At 37.0% G+C, this 27,775-nt stretch overlaps 1 protein-coding gene across 10 annotated transcripts in view; it reads left to right on the top strand.

Annotated features, from left to right (window-relative positions):
- Positions 1–27,775, top strand: part of EPS8 (EGFR pathway substrate 8, signaling adaptor) — a 249,963-nt gene that overhangs the window by 46,775 nt on the left and 175,413 nt on the right. For 6 of the 10 annotated variants that reach the window (XM_072653631.1, XM_072653640.1, XM_072653636.1 and 3 more), the window contains exons 2-3: positions 19,785–19,858; positions 22,314–22,395. The exons of 1 other annotated variant lie outside the window; for it this stretch is intronic. The gene's annotated coding sequence lies outside the window, so the exon portion shown is untranslated. Of the gene's footprint in view, positions 1–19,140; positions 19,249–19,784; positions 19,859–22,313; positions 22,396–27,775 lie in introns of those variants that run through there. 3 more of the 10 variants (XM_072653637.1, XM_072653633.1, XM_072653638.1) reach the window with 3 other exon arrangements.

Raw genomic sequence — 27,775 nt, forward strand, 5'->3', positions numbered from 1 at the left:
TGCTTATGTAACATCAAAGATTAAGTCAGTCCTGACTGTGATAGCAATGGTTTTGTGATTAATATGAGAGGGCATGAAACCAGTTCTGTTAATTGAGGCAGGGCTCCTGCAGCCTCTGAGCTAACACCAAGGTAACTGTTAGGTCTGAACTCTGGCAAAGCTTTAGTGAGCATAGCCAAGTGTTACAGGAAGGGCAGGTGTACTCTACAGGATAGGTAAACACTCTCACCCTGGGTCCTGGCTTTCCTCTGGCCAGCCTCTAGCACCACCAGGTTCAGAGAGACTTCCAAGATAGCTTTCCCCAGCAGGACAGAAAGCAGAGAGAAGGTTAAAACCTGTAATGCCAGAAGTAGGGGTCCAAGGCTGGAGGAAATCCCCCCAGAAAAGAACCCAAACCAGCCCTTTTGATGACGTTGAGTCACAACTATTTTCATGTTGTTGGGTTCTATTAGAAATCTACAAAAAATACAAACCTGCATTTTTTCAAGAGCTCTCTGACATATTTGTGGGTTTTTTAACCTCCTTGTAGAATTTACTCTATTTTATGCATTTTTATTCTTTCTTTTAATATGGCTAGTTTATCATTAGTAGCATCCATTAGGCTCAGTGGATGAGATGAACACATGATACGTGTCCTTAGGTAGTTTATAACCTTGTTCAACAAACAGAATGTACCACTGAGAAAAATAATAATACAAGACTGATTGAATTCAGCCCATGTTTATTAAGCAACCTTTATGTACTGCATACTGGGGATACAAAACTTAAAAGAATGAATGGATGGATGGATGAAAATGAAAAAGCATTTAGTAAGCACTTTTGGGGCAGCTAGGTGGTACAGTGGATAGAATGATGGCACTGGAGTCCAGAGGACCTGAGTTCAAATCCAGATTCTGAGCCTCACTGATTATATGACTTTGGGCAAGTCACTTTACCTTGTTTGTCCATTTCCTTATCTGTAAAATGATCTGGAGAAGGAAATGGTAAACTACTCCAGTGTCTTAGCCAAGAAAGCCCCAAACAGGGTCATGAAGAGTCTGACTTGGCTAATCAACTAAACAACAACCAAAAGCACTTTTTACATCAAATTAATAAGTATTTACTAAGCACATACTTTTTGTGGAATTGTTCTAACTTCTGGGAAGACAAAAAATAGGCCCTTGCCCTCAAGAAACTTACATTCCAGTGGAAGCAACAACATACCACATACAAAGAGCTATGTAAATACAAAATAGATACTAGATATATGGGAGCCAATCCTAGAGGGAAGACAAGAAAGGTGGATGGAGGTGGGGATTTGAGGCAGGCTGGGAACAAGGAAGACCTTTTGCGGAAGGTGAGATTTGAGCTAAACCTTGAATGAAGCCAGGAAGTGGAGGTGATAAAGGGAGAGCATTCCAGGCATGGGAGACAGCCAGTGAAAAGGCACAGAGTCCAGAGATCAAGTGTCACATGTAAGAACAGCAAGAAAGCTAGTATTGCTTGCTAGGATATATAGAGAGGAATAAATTAGAAGATTGGAAAACAAGGAAGGAGTCAAGTCATCAAGGGATTAAAAAGCCAAATAGGATTTTATATTTGATCGGAGAGGTAATAGGGAGCCACTAACGTTTGTTGAGTGTCAGCTCTGTGGTGAGAGCCGAATACAAAAGGACAAAAACTAAATCCTCTCCAGAAGCTTACATTCCAATAAGGCAAGATCACAAATGGAGGAAGGAAGTCCAGAGAAGGCTGTTTTGAATTGAAAAGTCACTGTTTTCAAAGTTAGAGGCAGAAACTAAGGGAGAGAGGAAGGGACATGGAATGACAGTAGAGTCATTGGTTTTGGCTAATTATGGAGATTTCTTATCTAAGCACCGAGGGAAGAGAGGCCAGAAGTCCCTGCCTTCTAGGAGTCTAGGTCTGGTACATCCTAAGATATGTTGAAGAGTAAGTACATATAAGATCAGTTGAACATGGAGGGAATACTGACAAGGGGATGAGGAAGATCATGAAATCCATTGTGTTTGTGGAAGATGGGGCATTTGAACTGAACCTTGAAGGAAGGTATGGATCCTGACAAGCAGAACTGAGACACTATTTTAGGCCTGTTTGAACAAATGCCAGGAGAAAGAAGACAGAATGTCAAGTTCAGGGAATAACCAATAATCCTTTTTAGATTGAATGTGGTGCAATGAAGAGGATTAATGTGAAATGAGGTGGAGATAGAAAAGATAAAATCTCAGAATTGTAAGGAACCCTTAGAGGCTACCTAGAGTTCAACTTGTACTTGAACAAGAATCCCTTCTAAAATATACTTAACAAATATTTTTTTAAAAGCCTTTTCTTGAAGACTTGTAGTGAAGTGGATCCCATTATTCTACTTCTGGATGGCTCAAATTGATAGGAAACTTCTTTGTTGCATCGAGTCTCAACCTGCTTCTTTGAATGCAATTTCTTGCCTTCAGTTAGCGTGGGTTGTTGCCATGTAGTCCTTGACATATCCAGAGCAAACACACATCTTGGTTCACTTGATTTTTTTGTACTCCACAAATGAGTGCTGAAACAGGGTGCACTGGACAGCTCTAAATGATCAGCTGGAGTCCAGCTCTAATGCCTCTGAGATAAAGTACCCTGAAGATTTTTTTTTAAATAGGGCAGTGACATAGTCAACTTCAGAAGATCATTTTAGTACTTTTGTTGAGAATTAATCCATGTTCTGCATTGGGGAAGAAGGACCATTCAGAGACAATTACAGTTCAGGCTAAAGGTGATTAGGGATTGAACTCATTTTGTAGCAGGAGACTAAACTAGAAGGATTGGTTTCGTAGATTTGAGGAAACTGAGACCAAACAAGTTAAGAGACTTATCCAGACAGAGTACGCTGGTAATTAAATACTAGTGCTGGGATTCCAACTAGCACTTTTTGCACTGTACAACACTAGGTTGTAGAAATAGAATTGATGGAAATTAGCTGCAGGTGAAATGTGGAAGGTAAGGGAAAAGCAAGAGTGTACCTTGACCCCAACATAGTGGTTTCATTTTGGTATTCTTCAAGAAAGAAGGACAGCAATGAGAAGTCAACCACCTTCCTAGTCCCTCAGGCTCACAACTTAGGAGTTATCCTTGACTCCTCTTTATCTTTCCCCCTTTCCCCCACCTCCATCCAGTCTGTTGCTAAGGCCTATAAATTTCAGCTCTGCAGCATCTCTCATATGCACCCCCTTTTCTCCTCTTACACAGCCAGGCCCTTAAAACCTCACACCTGGACTATTGCAGTGGGCCAGGGGTGGGGAAGCTGTTCCCTTCTAGGTCCTTGGGTGTGGCCTTTTGACTGAGTCCAAGTTTTACAGAACAAAACCTTTTATTAAGGGGATTTGTTCTGTGAAGTTTGGATTCAGTGAAGAGGTGCACTTGAGGACATAAAGGATCACATGTGGCCTCAAGGCCGCGGGTTCCCCACCCCTGCAGTAGGCTGTTGGTCAGTCTGCCTACCTCAAGTCTCTCCCCATTCCAGTCCATCCTCCATTCAATCACTTACACATCTGGGTTAGTAGCCTCCTCTGCCAGCATTTTGTAATTACCATCAACTATCCTATTTGCTCTTATGATCAACCAAGTATCCTGATTAACTGGCATTTCCCCTGTCTTGTGGCAAGCAAATCTCACCTCCTGTTCTGTCACCCATCAATCTCTCTTTGGTAATTAGAAAGTGCTGGGGGAAGAGGCCACTAACCCAGGCATATAAGTGGCTGGTGATCTACTTTACATTTGGACCTTATCCATCACAGTCCTGGAGAGGGGGCGGTACTGGTGCCTTGTCATTTCATGATGACTTAGGCTTGAGGAATAGTTTATTTATATTATTGTAATTCGTAATGAGACAGGGATGATAGAACATTATTTCTCGTCGTGGTCCCTCACTTACCTGGGCCCATTCTTTTTTCAGATAGCAATGGGGAGCTTACACAGTAACAAAAGTTAGCTGTTAGCATGGAGGCATCTGAGTCATTGGACCTCCTCCTTTAGACCATATCTGTGGCCTTGCCTGGTGCCAAAAAGTTGTTCAAATAAAAACTCATATTCAGAGGAAGGCAGGTTTTATTCAGTTAGCCTTGAACTTGAATACAAGTTGGGTCTTTTCAGATGAAGTGAACAGCATAGGTTTTGCTTTGTTCTTCCATTTGGACCAGTGATTTTATTGCTGTCAGACCCTCTGTGTGGAAACTTCTTTCACTGATACATCTCTGAAATTCCTCTGTACTTTATAGTTCTTATAGAGTTTTATGGAACACTTCGATGTTAAGTGAGTTGTCCAAGGGTCTCATAGCTAGATTGTGTCACAAAGCAGGACTGGAATCCTAGACTTCCTGACTCAAAATGCTGATCTTTGATCTACTGTGACATACCGCTTCTCAAGCATGCAAAGTAAAATTGAATATAACTCCTACAGGAAACAGTGAGCTGCCATTTTGATTGGTGAGGGTGGGGCTTTTGGCATTGTCCAGCAGTTAATCAGGAAGTATTTATTAAGCACTCACTTTGTGCCAGACATTATGCTAATTGCTGGAGATGCAAATAAAAATATAATTCAACATTCACCTTTGAGGAGCTTCTAATCTAATGGAGGGAGACATTATGTAAACAAATATATACAAACAAGCTACATATGGGATAAATAGAAATAATCAACAGAGGGAAAGCAGTACAATTAATAGAGACTGGAGGCAAATGTTGGATGGGATGTGGAAAAATTGGAATGCTAATTCATTGTTGGTGGAATTGTGAAATGATCCAACGGTTTTAGGGAGCAATTTGGAATTTTGCCCGAGTTATTAAATTACTTTATACCCTTTGATCCAGCAATAACACTACTTGGTCTATTTCCAAAGATAATTAGGGAAAAAAGAAAAGAACCTATATGTTCTCAAATGTTTATAGCAGCTCTCATTGTCATGGCAAAGAACTGGAAATCTCAGGGATGCCCATCATTTGGGGAATGGCTGAATGAGTTGTATGGGATTGTGATGGAATACTACTGTGGTATAAGAAATAAGTTCAACGATTGTAGAAAAACATGGAAGGACTTGCACAAAACAATGAAGAACAAAATGAACACAACCTGGAGAACATTGTATAAGTAACAGCAATATTGTCTTAACAACTCTATGGGATTAGAAAGATCTTATAAAGAAAGATGCTATCTGCATGCAGAGAAAGAAATGATGAATAAAAGTATATGCAGAATAATTTTACGTGCATACATGTATATATGTATTTGGGTCTAGGGCAAGGGGGAGGGAAGAAAAAAAAGATCTTTGTAATCATTTTTATTGTATATTTGAAAGGAATAGCAAATTGTGCATAGTAGATTTGAAGTTTCCTGTGCAATCATCTTTTTTTATTGTACTGTTATAGAAATGCTTGCTTTATTCCATAAATTGAAAATATTTTTTTAAAAGAGAGAGATTGGGAAAGCTTTTCTGTAGAAGGTAAGATTTTAGCTGGGACTTGAAGGAAGTCAGGGAATCCAAGAGGTAGAGATAAAGAGAGAGCATTCCAGGCATGGGGGTCAGTCAAAGATGTCCAGAGTCAAGAGATAAAGTATCTTAATTGAGGAATAGCTAGGAAGTCAGTGCTACTGGATTGGAGAGTACATTGGAGGAATGTGTGAGAAGAAAGTTAGGGGTGAGATTAGGTTATAAAGGGCTTTGAGTGCCAGAGAATTTTGTATTTGATCCTGGAGGTCATAGGGAACCACTGCAGTTTATTGGGGAGTGGGGGTGACATGGACTTACACTTTAGAAAAATCACTTTGGCTGCTGATGGATGGACTTCAAAGGGAAGACACTTGAGGCAGGCACATCTACTAGCACGCTATTATGGTAGACTAAGTGTGAGGTGATGGGGGCCTGCACTAGGATGGCGGCAACATTAGACTGGAAAAGGGAGCATGTATTAGAAATGTTCCAAAGGCAAAATTGACAGACCATGGCAACAGATTGGATAAGGGTGTAAGAGAATATTGAGTCAAGATGTCACCGAGGTTATAAGCCTGAATGACTGGAGGATGGTGGTGTTCATGACAGCAATAGGGAAGTTTGGAAGGGGGGATGATTAAGGGGAGGGTAAACTAGTGAGATCAGTTTTGAGCATGTTGCTTTTAAAATATATACAGAATATTCAGTTTGAAATGTTCATTAGGCAGTCAGAAATGTGACTAGCAATCAGCAGAGAGGTTATAACTGGATAAGCAGATTTGAGAATAATCAGCAAAAATGGTAATTGATTCCATGGGAGCTGATGAAATTCCAAGTGAAACAGTATAGCAGGAGAAAATAAGAGGGACCAGGGACAAAGCCTTGTGGAGCACCAATGGTTAGCAAGTGTGACCTGAATGAAGATCCAACAACAGAGTTTGAGAACACTACGAGAGATAGGAGAAGAACTGGGATCCCAAAAATATTGAGAGGAGAATATTGAGTGGAAGAGGGTGACTGACAGCATCAAATGCTTCAGAAAGGTCAGGGAGGATTGCCCTGTACTACCGCTTACTTATTGTTCCTGGACAACTAGCCAAGACTTCACCCTCACTGGGAGCCCTATGAGATTAGAATATAAAATCTTTGTCCTATAAGAGACCTCTGTGGAACTATACCTTCCCCTTCCTTCACTCCCTTTCACCTCCCCCCCTTATTACCATAAAGCAAACTTTCTCCCAACAAAGATACCTCCTGGTCCTCCTATAAAATCAAGAGAAAAGAAAAGAGGGCCCAGAACAAAGCTCTATGGGACACCCAGGGTTAGTGGGTGTAACCTACTTATACTAGCCCTCTTAGATGGATTGGAGCAAAAGAATCTAGAGGCTATTACAGTATGCTAATTACATGACAAAAGTCTACACTAAATGGTAGTGGTGAAACCTGAGAGGAAATCATAGGTCAGTGATTCTCAAAGGGTGTGTCTGAGCCTACTGTGCTGTGTTTTGCTTGGTATTCACCCACATTCCTTCCCCCTACCTCAAGTTTTCTTCATTACCCAGTCCTCACTCCCAGCTGAGGTTTACTGCTTCCCAGCATGGTGTCTGGAAGGTTACGATAGCAGTTCTATCTAAGGAGGCTCAGAGCTTCCCCCCCCCAACCCCCACCCACTTTGAGTCTTGAAGAAGAAGGAAGATAATAAGAGGGTGGAGGAGGGTAAGGAGACACCCAAATGTAGGGAATACTCATTGGTAACTTCAGTGTGCCCCAATTTCTCATGGTAAAGAGTACTGTGCTATGATGGGAAAAAACTTAAGAAACACTATGGTATCATTAGATCATTATTTCAGAGATGGAAGGGAAATTAGAAGTCATCTAATCCGGCTCCTTCATTTTATAGATGTGGAAACTGACATCCCAGAAAACATCTTGCCAAAGATTATATAGGTGTTCTTGTTGTTCAGTCATTTTAGTCATATCCAGCTCTTCTCTATCCTCATTTGGGGTTTTCTTGGCAGAGATACTGGAGTGGTTTGCTATTTCCTTCTTCACCATATTTTATAGATGAAGAAACTGAGGCAAACAGGGTTAAGTGACTTGCCCAGGATCATATAGCTAGTAAGTGTCTGATGTCATATTTGAACTCAGGAAATGAGTTTTCCTGACTTCAGATCAGCCACTCTATCCACTGCACCACCTAGCTGCTGTTATACAGGTAGAAAATAATACAATTGGTATTTGAACCAAGAGCCTCTGACCCATACCAACATTCTTTCCACAGTTCCATACTGTGCTCTTAGATGAGAGCATGCTGTACTTATCTTCTCATTCATTGAGTCTTCCCTGATGATAACTCATCCATGCCTTTTCGTTATGTGTGGATCTCTTTCGTGTTCTCCCACAGATCCTCCACAGAGGATGAATCCACCATGCCTTTGCTTGTACTACATGACCATTTCACTTTCTTTTTCATAAAACATTTCTTTGATGATATCTGTTATAGCACTTCTTCCTTGTAGGTTGTCATTGAAAATATACTTCAGCCTACCATATATTTCTCTAAGTATAATTCAGGAACCATTGAACCACAATTTTCAACCACAAACAAAGAAAATTTAAATCTGTACTCTTTTATTCAAGATTCTGCTTTTAAATGCAGTAAGGAAACTAAAGTATATAAGAAAAAAACCTCAGCTGATGTTTTAATATAAGAAGATATAATATAAAAGCTAAACTCCAAAAAGGATTTGGGTTCTGTACCTTTGTAATTGCCAGAAGCATTTTCATAGATGCAAGAAACATTATGTAAGGAAGACTTGATTATTTACTGGAGAGGGGAGGAAGGGAAAGCAGGTAAGCATGAACTCAGTTTAAGAGCCTGGCTGGTTTGGAGAATGATGACAATGTAGGGACATCTTCAGCAATCTAACAGGGATTTGTTGACTGAAGGAGGCAAATGGTTACATGATTCTTTTGGTGGGAGGGATCTCTTGAGCTTTCATGAGATCACAAAGATCACACAATCTGTTGGGTCATAATTTAGACCTTATACATTAAGATGCCATAAGACTTTATTTAAAATAGGGCCTTTATCATCAAGCTTTATTAACATACATGTAGTAGACATATTTCCTTTACAACAGGTAGTAAAAATGAGATCATTCTGTGTTGTTAAGTACTACTGTGAAATGTCAAAAGAATGTTTAAGGTGTTTCTTCCTAGAGATTATTAAAAAGAATGTACAAATACTGGACCGTCTGAGAATATTTATTTGTTTAGAGATATATAGGCACACTCTACCTTAAGAAAAACTAGCATATAAAAACATAAACTTGGAAAATGTGTGTTTGGAAATGATTCATTTTATAGACTTATGCACTACCAGTCTGGATTCTTTCAATGAATTACTCTAGTGCAGATATTATCCACTTTAAATGTCAGATATATACAAGTGTTTAGACCTGTAATAGTGCTGAGAGTAGGATCTTCTTAGCAAACCCCGAAAGCAAAAAGTGGTTCTTGAGTTGCTATGTTTTCTTACTGGGAGCCAGGGAAATATTTGTTAAAACAGTAAATGGGGGAGAGGTGGAAATATAATGTCTTTAGAGTCCTTCCCCCAAAATTCTTTGCTGTGGAATGAATATTCTCATAGATATATATCATAAGTTGTAGTTAGGTTCTTCAGGCATGATATTTGTTGGTGAAGTTATGAATTGATCCAATCGTTCTGGAAACGAATTTGGAGTTCTACCCGAAAAGTCACTCAGTTGTGCATGGCCTTTGATTGTATGATACCACTGCTAATTGTGGACCCCAAAGATCAAAAACAATATTTACAGCAACACTCTTTGTTGTAGAAAAGGACTAGAAACAAAAATGGGTATTCATTCATGAGGAATGGCTAAACTTATTGTGGTATATGAATGTAATAGAATGTTATTCTACCATAAGAAATGATGAAAGGGAAGGATTCAGAGAAACCCAACAGAACTTGTACGAACAGGTGCAAGGTAATGTGAGCAAAACCAGGAGGACAACTTATATGACAAGGACAATAGTGTAAAGAAAAGCTATGAAAGGCCTGAAAACTCCAGTCAATGGAATGTCCAATTATGACTCCAAAAGACTGATGATGAATCATGCTTCCCACCTTTTGTCAGAGGTGTTTATTATCTTTCTTCCATAACCACTCTCTCTTCACAGCTTTCCTATTCTGTTGTGGACATCATTATCTTTTTCAGGTTTGTATTATTGTCATCCTTGACTCTTCCCAATGACTAAATCCCATGATTTTTCATTTCAATCTCCATCCTTCTTGATTTTTTTTTTACAGCATTTGACATAATTGACCATCCTGTTCTTCTGCAATAGGAGTTTTTAACCATTTTGGAATCATGAATCTCTTTGGCAGTTTGGCAAAGCCTATGGACTCTTCAGAATAATATTTCTAAATAATTAAATGAAACCAATTATAAGGAAATAGTTATTAGATTATTTTAGAAAGTTGATGGACCTCAGGCTAAGAACCTCTGCTCTGGATACTTTCTCCTGTTTTCATGACACTTTCATAGTTCTTGTCATTTCTTCTCATTTTTTGTTGCTGAATTATCAACTGTGTTCTAGTTCCTATGCCTAATTTTACACTAGGGCTCTGTAGTGGGCTTTTTTCTCTTCTCCCTGAACACTTTCCCTAAATGTTTATATATTTCTTCATTCTCTCTCCTGAGTTCCACTTCCTCATCATCAATTCTCTGTTAGATATATCCAACTGGTTTTCCTACAGGTATCTCAAATTTATCATGTACAAAATGGAAATCATTATCTCCCCCTCTCCCTTCCCATACTTCCTCCCACCTTCTTTGCCAAACTTGATTATCTTCTTTGAAGTTACCTAAGTTCACAGTCTCATAGACATCCTTGATTTTTACCTGTCTCTCATCCCTGGAGCAATAACAAAATGAACCACAGCCAGCATTTATATACTGTTTTATGGTTTCCAAATTGCTTTACAAATATTTTCTCATTTCATCCTTACAATAACCCTGACAGGTAGATCCTATTATTATCTCCATTTATAGATAAAGAAACTGAGGCAGATAGAGTTTAAGTGACCTGTTTAGGGTCATACAACTAGTATTTGAAGAGGAGTTGCCAGTTTTATTTCATATGTCCCATTTTCTCTACTGACATAGCCACCATCCTAATTTAGACATCTCATGTTGAGAATTACAATATCCTCATAATTGCTTAATTGATTCCTAAATAATATCCTTCCTTTCCTCCAGTCTTTCTTTTTTCTTATCTTTTGTCAACCTAACTGCCAAATCAGTATTCTCAATGCAAATGTCTCTACATGTCACTTGCCTGTTCAGAAAATTTCAGTAACTTCCTGTTGGCTGTAGAATAAAATGCAAATGGCTCTGAGTGGCTTTTAAAACCCTACCTTTTCATGCTTCTTACACATCACTCCCTTTTTATATACCCCACATCCCAGCCAAACAAGCCTACTTGCTATCCTTTATACACTTTACATCCTAAGTTACTCTGTCCTTGCCCAGGTTATCCCTCATGCCTGATGCACTGTCCTTCACCTCTCCGTCTTTGAATCCCTAGTTTCAATCAAGGCTTGACTCCAGTGGTGCCTCCTAAAGAAGGCCTTTCCTGATGCCCTTAAATGATACGGTGTGTACTTATGTGTAAACATGTTTGTTTCACTCCGTTAGAACAGAAGCTCCTTGAAGGTAAACACTATTATTATTTTTATTATTGTTTCCTTAGTTCTGTGCTGGGAACTAAATAAATACTTTCTAAATGAGAGTGTGGAATGGCCATGGTATGTGTCTAGACACAGTGAAGAGTATAGCTAAACTGGAACAAGGGATTTCTATTTGGGATTAAAGTGATTTGGGGCCAAATTAGAGAGGACTTTGATTGCCAGAGGGAGAGGTTTAGACTTAAAATATAAAGACTAGATACTGAGCAAGACAGTCACAGTCCACAGATGAGGACTAAAAGAAGACCATGAGGTTGAGCATGGTAACAAAGAGATATTTGTTAACCAACTGAGTAGTGAGATTGGGAGTCAGAATTTCAGGGGCTAATTTTTCTTTTTCTTTTTCTTTTGGTAGGAGGAGCAAATTTTCTAACGGTTTGATTTATTAATCCTTTTTAAAGACAGCTCTTCATTTAGTTAATCAATTTTGTGATCATTTTATTTCTAGCTTTATTTCTCTAATTTTCAAGATTTCTGTTTTCAGTTGGAAGTAGCTAAAGTTTTTTATGGTTTCTATTTAAAAATGATATTCTCAATTATTTATTGTCTGTGTGTTTGGGAGTTGGGAAGTGTGTGGAATGTTGCTCTCTATGATATGTTTAATATTTTGTGCATGCTTTTACTTATCTAATTAAATTGATTAAATGTGAGTCCCAAAGAATGTAAACAAGCTAGAGGGAGTTACCTGTAGGTGGGAGTTAGTGATTGAGTAACTGAGAATATAGAGCCTGGTACCTAACAGTGTAACCTCTAAAGTGCCTTGAGCTAGGAATAGTCTTCAGGAGCCCCACATGTCAAAGGTTATGCTATTTTGTTTCCTGTGGAATAACCATATTATAGGTAAGAGTAAGTAGAGCATGTTTTAACATTGTTCCCCTCAGTTCCAGTATGATTTTTTTTTTTTTGAGAGGAGGTGAAGGGATGCATGTGTGATCCTTGAGAGATAACTCAACATCTTTCTTTTTGACTGATTTTATTTATTTTTTCCTTACAAGCGATAATCTAATTGACAGTTCTGAATTTTGTTTCTCACTGGTATCTTTGCCTAAGCAGATGAAATTCTGCTGCATTGTTTTTTTCATGTTGATAAAGTGTTAATTTGATATGCCTTGTGTTAATGGAGTTTTTTTCATTTTGTGGAAATGTTAACAGAATCACACAATAGTGCAATATTATTACTTACTGTATATATATATGCACGAGTATTTGTGTGTGCACTGCAGTGTCTATTAGATTGTGATTAAAATTACACCATGGCTCTTCACTTTAGCTGGAATGTTGATGGAAAGCATTGGGACTGATGGAAGACCGGTGGAACTTGTAGTCTTAGTTGACTGCAGGGAAAAAGTATAATGAAAATACCTTATGTGACATTATGGGTCATTTGAGGAGCTGTTTGATACTTTTAAAATTCTATAGAAGGCAAACAAAGCACCGTGTGATATGTTACCTATACCAGCAATATATTGCACTTATACCTGAGAGATAAAAGTGAAAGTGAATGTCTAGACACTTATTATTAGACTTGGCTCTGAGTACTAGGAATTAGTGAGAAGGTTTAAGGGGGCCAAGGTGAATAAAGTCTGACTGTGGAAAGGCTGAGGCATTTGACATTAGGAAAAACAACATAGGACTTAGCAGCTTTGCAGATGGAGATCAGACTCTGAGTTTCTTGGTACAAATTCAAGAAACCCACTATACAAAGCTGAATTTTGGAAGGAGGACATCTTTATCAGGGGAGGGACTATTCAGGTCTTAAATGGGACGTGCCAATATAATACTGCAACAACTAGGCAGATACATTTTTCCAGAGCAGGCTAATGGAAATCTCCAGGGCTGTATTTGATTTCATTTTTGTGGTTGTTCAGTCATCTCAGATGTGTATGATTCTTCATGACCCCATTTGGGGTTTTCTTGGCAAAGATACTGGAGTGCTTTGCCATTTCTTTCTTCATTTTACAGATGAGAAAACTGAGGCAAACAGGGTCTTGCCCAGGCAGAGTTATAGAGCCTATAAGTGTCTGAGGCCATATCTGAACTCAGAAAAACAAGTCTTCCTGACTAGGCCCAATATTCTATCTATTGGGCCACCTAGCTGCCCACATTTGAATTCATATTTACCTTGAAAATTCAGGACTTGATATCATAAGGTTAGAATGCTTGCAAAATTCTGGCAATTTGGGGAAGGAGAGTTCTTGCAGCTAGTCTCTATCCAGTTTTTCAATATCTTCTAGTAGGAGGAAGAAAAATTATCTAAATATGAAATAGCTTCTCTGATGGCTGGGCATCAAAAGTTCAGTGAAGGTAAAAGACAGGAAAGCATTGAATACAATCAGAATGGGCCTTTGGATTGCTATGTAGAACATATCAGATTGCAAGTTGCTACAAGAATGAAGTTTTTCACACATAAGTCAAATTTGGGACCCAGAAAGAAGTCTTCGATGAGGAAAAATGGTTTTGATTACCTTTAAGATATTTCCTTTTATTTGGGCCATGGAGGTAAAGCAAAAGGCCTAGTTGTCCAATTTCATAGCAATTTCCCGTAGGCTCATGGGAAGTCTGTTGAGAAATAGAGTAATATTTTATGGTTTTGTGTATGCTAATGGTCACTACATCCAGTTTATGTGTTTTCACTGTATTCCAAAGTTTTTATTTTATTTTTTCTCAATTACATGTAATCAAAAAATTTTAACATTTAAAATTTTTTTAAATTTCATATTTTCTCCCCTCTCTGTTCCTTGAGAAGCAAGCAATTCGATATAGATTATATATGCGCAGTCCATGCAAAACATTTCCATACCAGCCATATTGCAAAGGAGTATACAGAGCAAAAAAAAAAAACCCAAGGATAAAGTTTTTTAAAAAAGCATGCTTCAATCTGCATTCAGATGCCTGCAGTTCTTTCCCTGAAGGTGGAAAGCATTTTTCATCATAAGTCTTTCAGAACCGTCTTGAATCATTGTATTGCTGAGAAGAGCTAAGTCATTCACAGTTGATTATAGTACAATATTGTCGTTACTGTGAACCATATTCTCCTGACTGTGCTCACTTCACTTTACATTAGTTCATGTAAGTCTTCCCAAGTTTTTCTGAAATCATCCTGCTCATCATTTCTTATGGCATTATAGTATTTCATCACAATCATATACTGCAACTGGTTCATCCATTCCCCAACTGATGGGCATTTCCTCAATTTCCAATTTTTTGCCACCACAAAAAGAGCTGCTAAAAATATTTTTGTACACATAAATCTTTATAGCCCTTTGAACATAGTTCCAAATTGCTCTCTAGAATGGTTGAATCACTTCACAACTGGTGGCATTGAACTTAAAGTGGATAATGTACTAGATACTGGCAGGTGAAATATATAGTTGGGATAGTTATGTGTGGCTCTTCTATCTGCTGATTTATTATACTTATGATGGATGTTTATAGATAATATGTTGTACTACATACAAATTTCAGGGACCACAAATTTTTGCTTGGGGGAGGAGGTGGTAGAGGAAGGTGGAGGACATGAATCTGTGAGAGTACAGTCCTGACATCTGAAAGACAAGTGATTCCTTAGGGATTGCCAGTGCAATATCTTCTGGTTGGCTTCAGTTCCAGTATAACCTGCTTTGATTTGACTTGAGGATATGATAAAAGATTTGTGGAGGTTGAAGGAGAAAAATGAAAAAGATATAATGTCTAAGCCTCTGGACACCTTCTTTTCAACCTAAAAGATGGTTCCCTGTGTGGTGTTAGCCTTTAAGGTTTTTAAGAGAGTTTCCGGGAAATATAGATGATGTAAAACAAAATATTTTTTTTTAAAAAAGCTTTCTCCAAAGACTTTAGTAAATTAATTTGTAATTGATGGGATTTCAAGAAAAGAAAGAAAATGGAAACGTTTTTTAATTCAATGCAGGGATGGTTGAGCCATCAATAACTTAGGTTGCATATTCAGTATCATGAAGAATATAGGGAGAAATTCTATTACTTCAGTCTCTTTCCCTTAGAGTACATTAGGAGCAGGAGTCAGTAAGCATCTTAGCAACAAATATTTATGGCCCTTCACTCTGTTTCTTCAAAAAGGTTTCACTGTTTCCATGTGGGTTTAACTTCTGTAATGAAACAATGAACTTGCTTGTACACCTCTAATTCCATCCTGGTGAGTTAAGAAACTGTGAGTAAGGACTGGCCTCCCACGTACTTTCTTTTTCCTCCTCCAGTTCTGGCTTGTCAAGACTCTGGTCTTGACCAAAAAGGGAGAATCAAGATGGAGGACAGTGGCTACTGGACACCTACCTGTCAGTTTCCAGGTGTTTTCATTGCTAAGGTTGTCAAGACATTTTAAAAATACAAGCCAAATCAAAAAGGAGCTGTGTAGTTTTCAATGCTCTGAATCATCTGGACCCTGGAGACTGTGACCCTGCTACCCTGTTTATATATGTAGCTGTCACCAAAAGAGCTGTGATCCTGCAATGCTTTCCATTCTCTATGTGGTATCTTATTAGGAATTAAATTACCTGTGTTCTGCTTCCTCTCAACTGGCACATGGGAAGTTTATGATAAGATACTGAGTTTGTAGGTTGCGTTCTCTTATACCTTTGGTGGCAAAAGGGAAAGGAAATGGTTTTGCTTTAGGAGTTGGAGCAGAGAAATAAGTAGGATGCTGCACTCTATATGTCTAATATATTTGTCATATTGATTGAATATTATTGAATTAATTGAATTAAATTGCTTATCAATGAACTTGAGGTGTGAGTGAACATTAATAGCCTGAATCTGCCAGGTTCTATGGGAGGAAGGAGACAAAACTACCTTGGATTTATAGCCTGGAGTGTAGCAATTTTAAATATAAAGCCTAGGAAGTGATAGTATGCCTTGAAGATCCTTGAGATCTGGTGCTCTTCAGTGGTTCCATGTATGCATGGGAGCACAGGCCAGTTAGCTGTGGCATTCTCATGCACGAGGCATTGATGGGAGGATACTTGTAACATCTATATATTTTCAGAAATATTTTATATCTATCTATCCGTCTGTCTGTCTGTCTGTCTATCTATCTATCTATCTATCTATCTTATCTATCTATCTATCTATCTATCTATCTATCTATCTATCTATCTATCTATCTATCTATCTATCTATCTATCTTATCTATCTGTCTGTCTGTCTGTCTGTCTGTCTATCTATCTATCTATCTATCTATCTATCTATCTATCTATCTATCTATCTATCTATCTATCTATCTATCATCCATCTATCTGTCTGTCGTCTATCTATCATCTTTGACTCAGAAAGATCTGGGTTCACATCGTGTACCAATCACTTACTAGCTATGTGATCCTGGGCTTAACTTAACCTCTATGCGTCTCACACAGTGCTTTCACGCTAAAGTTCTAAGTCCTATATAGATCACAATCTTCCTCGGTAGTGGGAGTTCTCATACCTAGAGTTTTTTCCACTGATGGAATTACAGATCTGTTGCGCATTTGCAGAATTTTTTGCCTTTGAAGTTTGCCTTAGCTATATCCTCAAATTTATGGTGTTGCTTCATTGTTATCATTGTCTCTAACATGTTTGTTTATTATTTCTGTAATTTCTTTTTAGAATGAGCAAATCATTAATCAAGATGTCATCTTTTTTCACCTCTAATGGCAAAATAAAATTCCATTATATGTGTAGTGTACATTTGTTCAGCCGTTCCCCAGCTGGGCTCCCTGTAATATTACAACTGTTTTCCTCTCCTTTCTTTTTTCTCCCTTCAAATCACCCATTCAATATCAAGAAGTTTGTTTTGGTTTTGACTTTTCCATTTCAGGTATTATCATCCCTCTAACAACCTTACCTCCCAGTCTTCAATATTTACTCTGCTGAGTTTGATGTCTTCCTGCATCAAACTGTGTGCGTGTGTGCACGTGTGTGCATGTGTGCATGCACACCTTTTAAACTTTGTCAGATAAGTGTAAAGCTCTTCTGATGCTCCCTTCCCCCCTTCCATGTCTGTCTACTCTTCTCATTCACCCCAGTTATGAGAAATAGAAAATTCTATCTCTTTCCCTTTCATGGATGTGTATGCCTTTTATCTTTCCTTCTCTTTACTCTCTTCCAACCCCCAGAACAGGAGCAATTCATATCTCGTCCTCTATTTTTCTTATTTAACTCCCTCAACACCATTTGAAGACATTAAAGTTCTGAAGGGGCACTTGTTTCTTTTCCCTCTGCTAGAAAGTTAGCACTGCATCATCTTACAGCCCCTTCCAATTTCAAAAATAAATTTGATTTTCTAGATTTCTCTGGATTCTTGTGTTTGCATTTCAAAGTTCCAGGTCTTTCCATCAGAAATAATATATTCCATTAAATGTTCATTTTGCCTCTTGTAGGATGATACTCAGCTTTGCAGGGTAAATTATTCTAGACTGTGAGTCCAGATATTTTTACCATTTGGAATATTGTATTCCAACCTCTCTTCTTGTTTATGGTTGAAACTACTGGTTCTTATGTCATCCCAACTGTGATTCCTAGGCACTTGAACTCCTTTCTGGATACTTGTAGAGTTTTTCATTGTTGTGATAGTTCTATATTTTTGACTATCAAATTTCTGGTATATTTCATTTGGGGATTCTTTCTAGAGGTTATGGGTAGATTGGCTTCACTTGGCTTTCTGTTTCTACTAGATCTGAGCAGTTATTTATTTTTTGAAATTATGTTCAGGTTTTCTTCTTTTATTATGTTCAGCGACTTCTTGTATTTGTATAGCTTTTATTATTATTATTCCGTTTGGGTTATTCATAGTTTTTCTAGCGTTTCTTCCCTTTGGCTATATGTTGTTACTTCTTGCTTCAGTTTCTGTCTTAGGCCTTCTAATCTCTCTTGCTAATTATCACATACCCTGTGAGAAGGTGGATCTAGTTCTGGATATTGTAAATTGTATTGTATTGTTTTCTTTTGAGATTTTCTTACTTTATATTATTTCCTTATTGGATTAGGAGTTATACCTTGTTACAAATATTTCCTCAAGGTTTTGCTGTCCCCTGGGGCCCCTACAATTGCCTTCCCCCAAGGGCTTGATTTTTGAATTTCTCATTTATGAGAGGAGACTGTGGTTGAATTATTTATGAGGGGAGTTTCTAGTGCTGTTGGTTAGTGAGGGCCCTTAGAGCTTCTCTATTCCATTCTGAAGTTATTTTCAAAGTTTTGGCTTAATTCTGTAATCACTAATCTGAGAATCTCACAATTTAGATCCTATGTTGGTGGAAAGTATCAAGGTAACTATAACTTTTATGGACTGTTGGGTGGCTGATAAGGGCCTTTTGTGATTGCCAACCTTACCAGCAGTTAATTTGAAACCTTTTGTGATTTACTAGTTGATATATCCATCACCTTAGGAAGCAATAGTGTGGTATCCTGGTTGGGTTGGAGGCTGCAGTATAAAGAGCATGAAGCAAATAGTGCAATCTAAAAACATTTGCTACTGTTGTATTGTGGTTATTTTATTTTCACTCTTTTGAATATTGTTCTTCTACTCTCTCTGATGTATCAGTTCATCAAAGTATGCTTTGACTAAAAAAAAAAGTCTCTATCCCTTGTTAAGGGATCTGTTCCTAATTCATGCTCTTAAATTCCTCACTTGCCCCTTCTACCTCTGGACCTATCTTCTTCCATCAGTCTGCCGACCATGTTGGACACCTTTAAGGACTGAGATAGCTCCTTCCCAGTGGTGGGAAGCAGGCTTAAGAAGCATGGCCCCTGCTTAGAGAAGCAGGTCTCTGGAAATACCCATTGTCTTCTGAGTGAACCCACCCCTTTTCACCACTTACCACCCCTGGATTTCAGAGCATTTCTTTTCCCAAGATTAACCAAATTCCTCCTCTCTCTCTACCCTCTTCCCTCATTGATCATGATTTTCTCCTCCTCCATCCACAGTTCCTTAGGCTGGGCATTGGAATGAAAAGCTGACAGTCTATGTCCTCTTGATCTCAAGCTCTCTTTGTGTCTCTCTCTGTACAAGCAACTTCTACCCAGTGATAAGAGGTATCCTTCCAACTTTGATTTACTTATAAGTTTTATTCTAAGAAATATTAATTTTTATTTTTTCTCCTTCCTTCATTTTGACTCTTTTAACCTTAGAACATCTCTGCTTCCTTAAATTCCTTTGTTGCTACGTGTTCTTTAGTTCTCTCATTGGGGCTTGACAATTCTTTTTAAAAGTTCTTTTTAAAAGTTTTATTAAATAGTAGCCTTGTGTAGCTCCAGGAAAATGAAAGTATTAATTTATTTCCTTAGTTTTTGTTACTCTTGTTGCTACCTGTACTTAGTTACCTTTCTTGTGTTTCTTTTGTTTCAAATGTTTAAATACTCTGCTCACCTCTATTTTTTGTTGTTGAAGGAATGTCTCAGAAATTCCTTCTCTTACTAAAAACCCATTTAAAAAAACCAATTAATCTCAGTTTCTGTAGGTTATGTTGTGTGATATGATGGTCTCCTTTGTTTTTTGCAAGATTATATTACAATTTCTTCTTTTGTTTCTCATAAGTGGCTTTAAATGGTTTGTTTTTTCCCGTTGATAGGTAAACAACTTTCTCCTGCCTGCAGTATTTTTGCTTGATGATGAACATCTGAAGTTTGATTACTATGTTTCTTGGTGAGTTAAACTTCAGATTTTTCTCTGCATTTTACCAAGTTGTACTTTCTTTTCTATTTGCCATATTTCTGGGTGCAGTGAGTAGAGTGGAAAGAGTGCTGGGCCTGCAGTCAGGAAGACCTAAGTTCAGATCCATCTTCAGATATTTACTAGCTGTAGGACCCTGGGCAAGTCACTTACCCTGTTTGCCTCAGTTTCCTCAACTTTAACATGGGGATAATGATAGCATCTATCTCCACAGTTGTGAGGATCAAATGAGATAATATTTATAAAGTGCTTAGCACAGTGCCTGGAACGTAGTAGGCATTTAATAAATGTTTTCTCCCTCCCTTCCTTCCTTTCTTCTTTGCTTTCTTCCTTTTTCCCTCTTTCCCTTCTTAAATCCTTTCCTTCCTTTTTCCCTCTCTCCTTTCTTTCCTTCCTTGCTTTTTGCCTTCCTGCCTTCCTTCCACCACTTAATTTCAGTATGTTTTTTGGGAGACCTTTTATGCTTATATCTCTACATTTTATCTTCAGAGTAATTTTTTTAATCTCACCCTCCTCTACTTTTTAAGGATTCTTCATCGTAAGTTCTCAATTGTCTTCTTCCTTGTTTGCCTTTTTAAATTTCTACTTAGAGAACTTTAATTTCCTCTCTAATTTGCATTCTTCCTTATTCTTTTATTATATCTCTCAACTATTTTATTTCTTTAAAATGAGTCTGAGGTTTCTTGCTGTTGTTTCATGATCATTTCTGGAGGTCTCATAGAAATGATTCCTTTGCTTCCCTTTCAATGAGCATTTTTCAAGTTGCTGTTCTTAAATCCATGATATTTATTCATTCCATTATTACTTTCTCTAATTTGTTTGTTCTTCTTGTCCTTCCTCCTGTCTATGTATCACTGCTTTTTTATCTGAGTAGGGGATTAGACTTATATCCAATGTTACTGGATGCCATACCAACACTTCAGTGATGCCTGACCCCTTTCTCATCTCTTCTACCTACTTTTTCCTATTTATATCACCAGTTCTGGGTAATTTCAGTGATTCCCTCCATTTTTATATTCAGAGTAGAGGTCTGATGGATCACTGCTGAAGTGAAACTTTCAGGGTACACTAATTCAGCCCATGCTTTTTGTTTTGTTGTTATTTTTAAAATACGTTTTTACTGATGTCTTTCTTTTTTTAATGTTATTATAGTTATCCTCACTATGCCTCAACCACCTTCTCCCAGAGATTCATCCTATATATCAAATTCTATTTTTTAGACACTAAAAATGGGGGTGGGGGAGAGGAAAAATATCATTGTCAAGAGGCTTTTTAATGGATAGTTTTTCCTTTTCTATATAAGATAGTATCATGATAGTCTGTGTTGCTGGGCAACTCTCCCATCTCACAGTTCCTCATGACAGCCCTTGTTTCTATTTGTGATTTGTTATATCTAATTGAATATTGTTTGTAAAACCATGACACCAACATTGATTGGATTTTGTATAAATTAAGTACTGAGTAAAGATCTAAAGGGCTCTACTATAATTAAAGTACTTGAAATTTAGTGTATGAGCTTTGTCATGTCCATTTTTGCTGCTCATGAATTATTTTTGTGTGTTTTCTAGTTCTTCAGCTAGAGTTCAGACACTTGAGGTTGTTGAATAAATGAATTCTGTGCACATAACTTGTTCCTGTATTAGGCTTTGAACCAAGAGCCAATGCACTGGCAATGACATTTCCGAAGTTTAGTTCGAGCATAACCAGTACCACATACAAGAACTTATTCCAGAAATCAAGATTATCTGAGACCTGTATACTACTGTATCATAAAAGGAATTAGCTTTGGAAAAAAATGGTATTGTTAACACTGTAAACAGACATGTGGAGAAAACATGCGTGATTTGGAGCATCTTATATTATTATCCTTGCCTAATTCCATACCTATACTCCACTGTACTTTTAAAATAAGCTGGTATTGAAAATTCTTTTTAATGTATGTCATACCAACATATAAGATTATTTTTAAAAATACATAATGATTCTCAAAGGTTATTGGCTATTGAAACAATATTTAAAGTAGGTCTCATTTAGTGACATATGACTTAAAAGGAAGAGACATTATAAAATAATCTAGGCTCTGTCTGTGTTATTGATATGTTGTTGATATAGGGAGCTAAACATATTATGTACTTTTAAATTTTAAAGTGTTCTTTGAAGGCAATTTCTGGTTTCTTAAAAGTAATTTTGTTAAAGTAGTTTCTTGTGTTTTAAAATGAAGCAAAAGCAGATGATTTGGTTGAAATTATTTTGAGGTCTTTATGACTTTCCAAATGGTCTGTATGACTTTCCAAATGGATAGCATGCTAGAGCATTTCCTGTCCAAGGCAAAATTAACCTAAGTTTACTCTTTTCAGACTGTAATAGAAGAGTAAAAAGGTTACTTTTTAGTGTTGACACTTATGAATTTTCATATTTATTTGTGCAGGCCATCTGTTAAAGGTAACATCATTGAACTTAAGGAGTGAGTTTTGTGGACTAGGAATAAGAGCCATATTTTCATTTTTAAGGTGAGTATTTTTATGGATGAGATCTGAAAGTCGTAAGGATGTGATCATAGAAAACTGAGATAGGAGACCATTTACCAAGTAATTTTAGGAAAGTCACTCAAATTCTACCCAGGTTTCCCTATCTCTAAATTGGAGATAATAATACCTGTTTATCTTGTTTTACAGGATTATTGTGAGGTTGAAATTATATAATGGATATGAAAATGCTTTGAAAAGTATATAAAACAATCCAAGTATAAGCTATTATTATTTAGTTTTCTGGAGTTTGGGATTGATAACAGCATTTTAAAATTTCCTTTTTACTAAGCCCAACTTGTTTGTCTGTAGGATCTGTCACAAAGATTAACCAATCTTAATATGTATTAACCTAATGAACTTGGATATCCAACTTCATGTCCCCCCTTTTATACTCACTTAGCCATCAACCTAATTCATTTACTTAAACTGCCTTAGTGGCCTCCTAATTAAGCTTCTTGCTTTTAGTTTCTTCTGTCTTTAATCTATCCTCCCCATAGATATTGAAATAATCTAACTAAGGAGCAGGTTTGGCCATGTTATTACCCTGGCCAGAAACCATCAATGGCCTGTAGGATAAATTAAAACCCCTTATACTGGTATTTCAGGCTCTTCTTTTGTATCTTCCTTTTTTTCTTCCTTCAAAGCTCAACTCAGGTGTTTCCACTTCCATGAAGCCTTCTGTGATCCTTTACCTCCATGACCCATCTCCTATTAATGCTCACTCTTACTCTAGTTTTCCTTGTAATATACTTATTTGTATATATGCCATACCACCTACTAAAATACAAGTTTCTTAATGGCTGCAACAGTTTCTTTTTTCTTTTCTTTTCTCCACATTTAGGCTCTACATCTCTAACACCTAGCATGATATGTTATATCCAGCAGGCCCAGTACCTGTTTTTTCAAAACTAATTGAATGTTATGTTATGAAAAATAGACATTGTTTTTATCCTTTCTGTTTTGCTTGTATGTGTTGTTAATTTTTCATCTTTAAATAATCATGGATTTTATTGCGACGGCTCTTTGATATTCTGAAGCTAGATGCGGTTTAGCACAGTACCACACTAAACTATGCCTCAGAACCAATAGCATCTTTTCATCAAAAAATGTCCTCTTGGTGATCCTCTGGTTGTGAATCTTAGAACACTTCAGTTTCTGAGAATCAAAGTTATGAGTGATTCAAAGGACATTGAACAGATAATTGGCATGATTGGCACAATTCAACAGAAACATATTTACAATGGTCTTGTGATTTATACTCAAGAAGTGACATTTCATTAAAGAGGTGTATTGTCAGAAAAAGAGCTAGACCAGTCATAGGAGGAGAGTGAACAATAACAGATAACCTTGAGTGTTCCAGTGTATTTCATAAAATGTAAAAAGACTTAGATCTCTAATGCATTAAGTAGATCTTTCTGTGGATAAGACCTACATGAGATAAGAAGGGACGAGTGGGTTGTCTTCACTGGTGCACTGATAGAATGAATACCCCAACTGATGAACTCACAGATTTCATTGATATATTGAAGTATTATGTAGTATTAAAAGGGTAGTGAGGAATTATATACAAAATTTTTTCAAGAATGAAATTTTGAAAATCTCCAAGCCTGAGAACTCAGCAAAATATTAGTGGAAGGCAATATGTAGATATTTGATTAAGAATGAAATGGCAGTTTGAAAGGGGGAAAAAAAGAATGGCAAAATATTTAGGGAAGACCTGAGTTCAAATCCAGCTTCCGATACTTACTAGCTGCTTGACCCTGTTCTGAGCTCAGATCTCACAAATCACTTAACATCTGTTCAGTCTGCCTCTGTTAACTCAGGTGTAAAATGGGGATAGTAACAGCACCTACTTCCCAGGGTTGTTGTGAGGATAAAATTAGATAATATTTGTAAAGCACTTTGCATGTCTCAAAACTCTATATAAATACTAACTGTTATCATTATTACTTTTTTTTTCCTGAAGAAAAAATCTCAATAATTGGTTTAGTTTAGAACCTTATTTGTGCAGCAATAGATACAGTAATCTTTTCACTTCTGTTAATTTTTAGTTCTTTCTTCATTGTTAAAAAAAACATGTCATTTTTTTCCTTTTTATTTCTTCCAGTGCTTTAACTCTTTATCTCATTCTCCTAGGTAATTGATACATTTTCTATTTTTAGTAAAACTTGAAAGAGTGATTTTTGTTCATCTTTTCTTTGACCGAATTCTGGTTTTGATTTTTTTACTTCTGTTGAATTTTTTTCTCCCCATGTTGTATCCTTTTGTGGTACTTCCTACCAACATTTTTCCATGTGACCTTTCATTCTTGTTCCATCCCAAAGGCCCACCAATATGGCTGTTGTTTCCAATGGATAAATAGCGATGCTAAGTTGGGAAGAAAGAAGTCCCAGCCAGATGGCACTGACAGAGTTTTCTTCCTGCAATCTGTACCCTGAGTATAGTCAGTCCTGAGCAGTCATTACTGTTTAGATAGAAATGTTGGCTGATTGTCTTTCCTGTGCTAGAGTTGCTGCTGACAGTTTCCCCTGACTACCTTATATGAAAAAGCTGGATATATGACCTTCAGTGTCTACTGAATTGTCTACGTATTTAGTTTCGTTTAATGACTAGAAGGCCAGTTTGTAAAAGTCTTTTTCCTGTTAGTAAATTGACCTTTAAACTTAATAGAAGTTACTAGAACTTCACTTCACAATGACATGCCTCCATTTATTGTATGGCTAAGTGGTCAACTTTCCATTTATCAGTAGCCTTTATTATACTTCCTCAAATTATGAGTCATTATACCTGTAAAGAAATTTGGTGTCCTCAAGTAGTGTAACATTGCTTGTTTCTATTGAATATGCGAGTCACATTGTTTGTTACCGTGGTGACAAGTAAATGGATAGATGACTAACCTAAAGAAAGCTGAGGTGTGATGAGCATTGCTTATGAATGGACCGTATTCCAGGCCTTTGTGATTAAATATTTTTTACCCCACAGTCAGATATAAATATAGATAATAAAAAGCCTCAGTATAAAGCCTATAGAAGTGGTCGGCAAGTGTTATCTACAACTTGAACGTGACATTGATACATTTTTCTCTTTGTTTCAGTAAGCCATCTTGAAAATTTCTGTGTCATAACGTCAAGGGTGAAAAGAATGGAGCCAATTGTTAAGCTTCAGCATGATACGAAAGAGATCAATATACTTCTTTATTTACACAACAGGGAAATAGTTAATTGGTCCTGGAGGCATTAAATTTCTAGGAATGATTTGGCACCTCAGTTTTGCAACACATAAAACTTGTGTTCATTCTGCCCAAACTCTCGATGTTGGACAGTTGCTTAGGTTTAAAAACAAGTCAGAAAAATAACATATAATTAGTTCTGGAAGGAAAAATTGCTTAGATTTTTCTGTTAATCCTAGGAAATTGTAGATCAGTGTGTGTATATGTGTACATGAGATGAATAAATTGGCATGTGAAGCCTAATTTCAAAGAGCAGATTATTCTAGAATTATTAGAAGTTTAATGAATTTTCCAAACTCCTTCTGTTACCCACCATCTTGTACACTATAGTGTGCAAAAGACAAGCTGGACTGGTTAGAGAACAGAAGGAACTGCTTCCTGACAATGTGAATATAACTCAAATTGCTGTCTCTAAATGTGAAACTAAACTGCTTAAAGCCTTTTATTAGAAAGATACTAGAAAAATGTTTTCTGCTCCATTTATTCCTAGCTCTTTGAATTTTTGGCATGCCTTTTTTATTTTTAAGATGTTTTATTGATGCTCTTTAAAAGGAAATCTTTATTACTTTCCAATGACTCTCCTCCCACCCCCACCAAGAGGACCCTCCTCTTTAACGACAACAAAGAAAATAAATTTTTCATGCCAAAAAATGTCATTTCACTTTAGAGTTCCTTATCTCTCTGAGTCTGCGTCAGTCCTCTGAAAGCATGATTGTCTATTGCATCGATCAGAGTTCTAAAGTCTGTCAGTTGTGATTTTCCTTTCCATTGTAGCTGTAAAATTTTTCTCTGGTTCTGTTTCTTTCTCTCAGCATCCGTTCACACAAGTCTTTCAAGTTTCTCAGAATTCTGCATATTTGTTATTTATAAAAATAAATACACTGTAAAATGTAACTTAATATTCCATGTCATCCATAGAACAAATTTGTAAAGAAATTCCCGTCCATGGCGCCCACTTTCTTTCTAGTTCTTTGCTACTAAAAAAAGTACTGCTATGTATCTTTTGGTTCTTTTTTTTATATTTGTATGCCAGCGTTTAATACATTACCTGCCTCGTTGTTGTTGTTCAATCATTTAGTCATATCTGATTCTTTGTGACCCTACGGACCATGTCATACCAATATTGTCTGAGTGGTTTTCTTGGCAAAGATACTGGAGTGGTTTGCCATTTCCTTCTTTAGTGTATTAAGGCAGAGGTTAAGTAATTTGCCCAGGGTCACTCAGGCAGTAAATGTCTGAGGTCAGATTTGAACTCAGGTCTTCCTGACTCTAGACCCAGTATTCTATCCATGCAGCCACGTAGCTGCCTCCACCCGGCACATGGCAGGCACTTAATAAATGTTCATGGACTGACTGATTGATATGGTATTTTTTTTAATCTCCATTTTTTACCTCTCTGGAGGATATACCTAGCAGTGGTATCACTGACTCAAAGGTAATTCTGCATAAATTTTAAATAAATAGGCAAAATCCCTGAGTGATTAAAATACTTAGAGATTTGAAAAATACAGACTTTTGTATGCTGCGTGTGGGTAAGACATGTTGTTAGTATAGCCCTACCAACGAAGAGGATCCTTCTTTGCAAATAATGTGCTTTTTTCTCCTTTAGGGGGTTTTAGTCCATGTTTGCCCAGAAAAATTGGTTATTATTTTTTTAAATCAACAGTTTATTTTAAAGTATATGTGTGCTTCACTTTTTTATATTTTATTTTCTTGATATATTTCATTTTCACTTAGCAAGCATATTATAGGCATTACAATATCCCCCACTCCCATCCCCAGAACATTCTCAGAAAAGTCAGTAAAAACTATGTAATAGAATGAATATGACTGGTGATACATATCACTTTCCACATCTGTTGTTTATAATTTTTAATAGCATGGAATGCTGCCCTTTAACAATAATAATTTGGAAACAATCCTATTCCTTGAATTTAATGTAAATTATGTTGTCTTTTAGTGTTACCTTAATTTACATGGTTTTAATTATTATGCACATTCTTCTTGTTTCATTTGGTATTACAACATTCATATCCCTATTTTTTTCTGATATTTCCTTATCCATCATTTGATACATTATAATGATATTTCATTACATCCATATACCACAACTTGTTCCCCAGTGGTTGCGGC

The sequence above is a fragment of the Notamacropus eugenii genome, chromosome 3, assembly GCF_028372415.1.
Source record: "Notamacropus eugenii isolate mMacEug1 chromosome 3, mMacEug1.pri_v2, whole genome shotgun sequence".
In the NCBI taxonomy this organism is placed as follows: domain Eukaryota; kingdom Metazoa; phylum Chordata; class Mammalia; order Diprotodontia; family Macropodidae; genus Notamacropus; species Notamacropus eugenii.